Below are 6,453 nucleotides of genomic sequence, written 5' to 3'. Positions count from 1 at the left end.
AATTAGCTAGTGCTCGATAAAGACAGTCATGTCATTTTTCATTTCCAGAAAAAATGTACTCCCACAGATTTGCACAGCCAAAATGGCGTCTGACCAAAGCGTCGTTATTTTACAAAATGATCCATCTATCGAGGTCCATGTGTGTGCAAACTATGACGGTGATTATACACTCATGAGATTACAGAATGAAGTATATTTGACCTTTTACCCCACTTTACACAGCAAAGATGGCATCTGAGCAAAAAGTTGTTATTTTGTGAAATGATTCTTGCAACATCTTCCTTCCGTGTGCAAAATTATGAAGGGTTTTCTAGGCGTTGACAAATTGTGTGACATTCCCACTGCTGCCGCCAAAGGAAACAAATCAGGGTCTCATTTCACAAAAAAAGTTGCTATGATAGCAACTCTTGCTAGAATAGTGATTTTATGGTAATGACGCGAATCCAGCTTCCTGATTAGCTGTTGCTACACTAAAAGTTGCTTTTCTAGCAAGAGATGTTAGCCCAACATCTGTTATGAACTCGGACCCGTTAATGTCACAATTTGTACCATTAAAAGAGCCCGTGCAATTATACTCGTAATCTACAGAGTCTTAGCAGATCACAAAATACTGAGGTACTCTGAGTAGGTCCAAAAGTGGTAATAATTAGACAAGCTTGAGTTTCTTTTTAGATAGAGCTTTACAAAGTGGAGCTTCATAGTAGGTCATCTGTGCTATAGTTGCGTATTGCAATTTCAATAGAAATCAGACTAAACGATATTTATTGTTTATTGCAAACCTTAAGAGCCATACCTGATTTTAAAAGTGTACCGTTGTGTTCAAATGAATATCTGGTGCCCTCTAAATATTTTGTAATCGTGGCAATTATCATAATTTTGTTGTTGTCGCCTTGTGCTTGTCGTGCAGAATCTTCCCTGGCCCTGCCCATAGACGGGAAGACAAAATGAGGGAACATCTCTTTCATGGTCTGGATCGCGTCGAGAAATTGTGAGTTCTGCAGCCCAGTGTGTCTTTTGACATGAAAAAAAAAAAAAACAAAACAAAACAAGTGACGGGGCATTAATCTGCATATTACTTGAATATGAGACCGTTCCGAAGCAAACAATTTTCACACGACAGTAGATAATGTACTCTTAAATGAATCCCAAAAGGATTGGAACAATCATCCCTCAGCATTCCCACTGATTCCCACTGATCGGTTACTAGCCATGCCCTTTAAGTAGAGGAAAGGCGTTTAGCTCCGAGACCATAGACAAAATTTGACATTGAGTTTTGTTTGTCTATACGTTACTTGACAAATTCAGCTTTGATAACTCTCGTCGAAATATCAACAGTTTTCGTCCGGAGTCAAATTGGATCAATTAAAGGACAAGTTCACTTTCATAGACATGTGGATTGAGTGAAGGCAACAATATTAGTAGAACACATCAGTGAAAGTTTGGGGAAAATCCGACAATCCGTTCAAAAGTTATGAATTTTTAAAATTATCTGTGCAATCACTACTGGAGGAGAAGACTACTACAGTGTATGATGTCACATGTGTGCAACGTTATAAAGAAAATAAAAAGAGAATTTCACAAAACTTGACTTTTTGAATAAAGTGCACATTTTTTCAACTTCTTACTGACTTATGTTAGGATTAATGTTATTCCCCCTGACTTCTGAAAGAGAGAAGTTGAGTGTTCTTTTGTTATGTGAAAAAAGTGAGAATATCTTGAATTTTCTTTACACTTTCCTTATATAGTTGTACTCATATGACATCACAAGCTATAGTAGTCTTCTCATCCAGCCGTGACTGAGCAGAAACTTCAAAAATTCATAACTTTTGAACGGATTGTCCGATTTTCCTCAAACTCTCATTGATGTGTTCTACTAATATTGCTGCATTCACTCAACCCACATGTCTAGAACTTGTCCTTTAAGGTCAAAATCAGAAAATTCCTTTGGTTGCTCAAAATGTGTATCAATCAAACAAGACTTTTTGTGATTCAAAGTAAAATTGTCCTGGCTGTTGTATCATTGGCCTTTCTTCAAGTCACCATGATCACATGATACATGTATGTCTGAATGTCACCCAATTTCTGCAAGTTTTTTTGTGTTTGTTTTATTAACGACTAAATAAAGAACAACAAACACAAACTCTCTTTCTCTTATTCATTTTTTTCTTTTTTCTTTTTTGCATGACAGCGACTTGTTGTTGGCTTAGTAGTCCAGGGCCCCGTTGCAAGAAAGTTGCAATCAATTGCAAATAATTACTAATTTTGAAACAACCATTCTGATTGGCTCAGGGTCTGCCCTATTAAGAAGACATGCATGCAACAATGATTTTGATTGGCCAGTGGCAATCAGTTGCAAGTTGCGTTTAAACGCAAAGTTTCTAGCAACGGGGCCCAGGGTGTTTATTTTGGGGTAGTAAAGTTTCAATAGTTCGTGTAATTCAGGTTTGTTATTCTGCTTTTTATGTATAATGGTAATTCTCATGCGTATAAGAAGATCGTATGTAATTTGGACTACCCTATCAAGTTGGAATGCACCGTTCAATTGTTGCCTTTTTGGTACTCCCTCCCATTTCCAGCATTTACATAATATACTAAAAAATAATGTTTTTTGCAAACTTTTAAATTTCGACTGCGGCTCATTGAAATTTTGATTTATGCACTTATTTTCAGAAAAAAAAAATTGTATTCGTATGTTTATGTAGGAAAACGAAGTGTCAATGTATGAGTGAACACGAATGAATGAATGAAGGAAGGAAGGAAGGAAGGAATGAATGATTGATTGAATGAATGAAGACTCTCAAGTCGATATACCTAATGGACGCTGTACATCTATATGTCATCAGATTTATCCGCCAAACCAGGGATCGACTGACGCCATTTGGCTTGGAGGAAGCGCTCGCGGATCTGCCAGCCTTGAAATCTATGTGAGTACCGACACAACGATAGCGATTATGAAGACCTGTGAAAAGTGATAGCAACAATGGCAATGACCTACATTAGCATGAATAGGGCGGTCGGTCCATTGCAAAATCTTGTGGCTCGAACTCCTCTCTCATTTTTTGAGCAATTATCCCAAATTTGGCATCTGTGACTGTTATCAAAGGTAGATGTGCAAGACACCATTTTTTGTGAGTATCACATAATGCGTTGCCATGGCAATGGCATATTTTCACAAAAAACTTATGGATCGAACTACTCTCTCATCTTTTGAGCAATTAACCCCAAATTGAGCATGTGTGACTGCTTTCAAAGGAAGATGTGCAAGACACCTTTTTCGTTAGTGTTGGGTTATAAGTTGCCATGGCAACGGCAAATTTTTTTTTAAAATCTTACAAAATGTTGTAGATCGAACTACTCTCTCATTATTTTTCGTAATCTCCGTTGTTCGTTAATATGAGATCCCACTCGTACGCATGCGCAGTCAATTCATTCGTAGCGTGTGTTTCTTAGCGGTCAAGTCGCCATTTTGAGCTCTAAATTTCGCCGATTTTCTTTCACTTTGCGATCTTTCGCGTTCTAGTTTTCGGGGTTTAATAGGTTATTTTACCTCCCCGATCGTTGGTAGTATTTTTGGAGAGTGATGGAAGCGAATTCGGGTTCTTCCACGAAGCCGAATTTCCCGCACGAGAAGCTGGTTCGCGATGCGGGTTCCACCAGCATCGCCAGCGGACCGCGAGCGGGATCGATTGACCAATTGACCCCACATTTGGCATGTGTGACCGCTATCAAAGATAGATGTGCAAGACGCCTTTTTCGTTAATGCGTTTCCATGACAACAGCAAATTTTCGTAAAAAATTATGGATCGAACTACTTTCTCATTTTTGAGCAACTAACTTCAAATTTGACATGTGTGACCACCATCACATCCAGATGAGCAAGACACCTTCTTCATGAGTATTTGACAATGCGTTGCCATGGGAACGGCAGATTTTCATAAAAAACTTCCAAATTGTTGTGGATTAAACTACTCCCTCAGTTTTGTAGCAATTCAGTTTGAATTTGGGATATGCGACCAATGTAATGTGTAGTTGTGCAAAACACCTTTGATATGTGCGTCGATAAATCTGTTGCCATGGCAACAGCAGGCATTTTTTACCAATCAAACAAAAATGTGTGGATTAATCTGACTCCTTCAGTTTTTAAGCATTCGACTCGAAAACTGGCACATGTGACCACGATAGAACGTAGATGTGCATACATTGTATTTACTTTTTCGTCATTGTTGATCAATGCGTTGCAATGGTAACGGCATATTTTGAATGAAAATCATACAAAAATATTGTGGATTCAGTTAACTGCCTCAATCTTAGAGCATTTGACTTGAGATTTGGCACACGTGACCACTGTAGTAAATGTGCAAACTTAATATTTCATCAGTGCTGGACAATGCTTTGCCGTGGTAACAGCTTTTTTTACTAAAAAGCATACAAAATATTGTGGATTCAGCTAACTCCCTTAGTCTTTGAGCATTTAGCTTGGAATTTGGCACTCATGACCACTGTGGTACGAAGATGAGTAAACATAATCTAAATACAGTGTATTCGAAACATTCCATGCGAAACTTTGCGCTCCATGGGTTTTATGCCTCCGCCACGTTGTGTCGCCGGAGGCATTATGTTTTCGGGTTGTCTGTCCGTCCGTCCTTCCGTCCGTAATCAATTTTGTGGACAGCGTATCTCAAAACCTGTTAGAGGTATCCTTATGAAACTTGTCGTGTATATGTATGTGGGCGAAGTTGTGCCTATCAATTTTTGGGCGCACACGCTCAAGGTCAAAGGTCAAAAGGTCAAGGTCAATACTCAAAATTTCACTATTTTTCCCTATATCTATGCAATGTCTGGAGTTATTTTCTTGAAACTTGGTGAATACATGAACTACCAAATAAATATTCTCCAGAGAGAGCTTTGGGTCACGAGGTCGAAGTTCAAGGGTCAAAGGTCAAGTGAAAATGTTAAATTTCACCTTTTTTTCTCCATATCTAACAAATACTTCAAGGTACAAATTTGTACATCTTCATGGAACTGCATTTACTGACTGGAGGTGATCATGAATTTAAGGGGTCATGGGTCAAAGGTCAAGGTCAACTCATCCAAATTTCATTATTTCTTTCTAATCTATTCAATGCCTGCAGGATTTTTTCTTGAAACTTAGTGTATGTCGTATGCCTGCATTACCAAATACAGATTCTCTTGGAAGTTTCTTGCCAAAAGGTCAAAGGTCAAGTGAAAGTGCTAAATTTCACTTCTTCTTTAAACTTATAAAGGGTCAAAAGTTGGGTGCAAATCCTCAAGTCCCCAAATACCTGTACTCTTAGACAGTATAGCCATTCATCCAAATAAACCTAGTTCAAGGAAAGTGAACACTCAATGCCTTTGTGACAAACCTACCATTTTAGTATTTTGCCAGTTATGTGAAACTGTCATCACACATTGTCAAGACATTGTGCTATAGACCTATTCGGAGAACCATGCATTGTGACGGAGGCATACCAGTCGCAATATCGACATTTCTAGTTGTCAATGGTTTAAAACATGGATTCATTTGTACCACCTTCGTGAATTTGGGTTGACTCCTTCATTTTAAGGAGGGGGTATCAAACATGTTGAGCGACGGGTAGATAGTTTGGGGGGGATTTCTTCTTTTATACTCGGAATCCCATTATAACGAAGTCCAGGATTGATCCTTGGGATCATCAGCTTTCTTTCGCTGTATCGAAATTTCGTTATAACCGAAGAAATAAAGTTTATGAAGATAGAATTAGATATTTCTTGGACCTGCATTTTTGTTTCGTTATAACGGGAATTTCGTTAGAAGCTTATTCGTTATAACGGGAGTTCTCTGTCAATGTGTCTGTAGCTCTATTTTCCCAGATTGTATGTGAAACAACAACAACAAAGACGTTCGATAATTCCCTTTTTGATTCCCGCCTAACTCTTCTGCAGAGAGCTACGGGGAAACTCCATGCCCTGTGACTGCACACTTCCCGACATCCTTGCGGAAAGGCGACTCTTTATCACGGAAAAGTCCGGGATTCTTCCCATAAAGGGCTGCGACTTAGATTATTTTTCGAGCAGCATGTTTTCTTTCGAAGACTTCCAGGACGAGTGCGGTAAGGCAGAGCCCCAGAAACGTGTATCAACCTTTGCATGCGGGAAGATTTCTTGTTATGTACTTGCTGCAGGAAGGAATGCATTCACTGGAGATTTTACTGTGAATTGAGATGAAATGATAAGAAGGTTACTACAGTGTAGGATCTATATAGGGGAAAAGGAACAATGTAAGATGAAGATATTCAATTCAATTCAAAACTACATCGTCTTTCCTAAATTGATCAAATACACTGATATCACTATATACGTAAATCCCCCAAATCAAAGAACGAAAGAAAGAAACAAAACAAACACGCCCTATTCATGAAAAATCAGTGTTGCAATTGCACGATATTTTCTACG

Source organism: Diadema antillarum, unplaced genomic scaffold (genome assembly GCF_040938485.1).
Source record: "Diadema antillarum isolate AM-2024a unplaced genomic scaffold, OU_Dant_1.0 scf00000061, whole genome shotgun sequence".
In the NCBI taxonomy this organism is placed as follows: domain Eukaryota; kingdom Metazoa; phylum Echinodermata; class Echinoidea; order Diadematoida; family Diadematidae; genus Diadema; species Diadema antillarum.
This window is presented reverse-complemented; position numbering follows the sequence as displayed.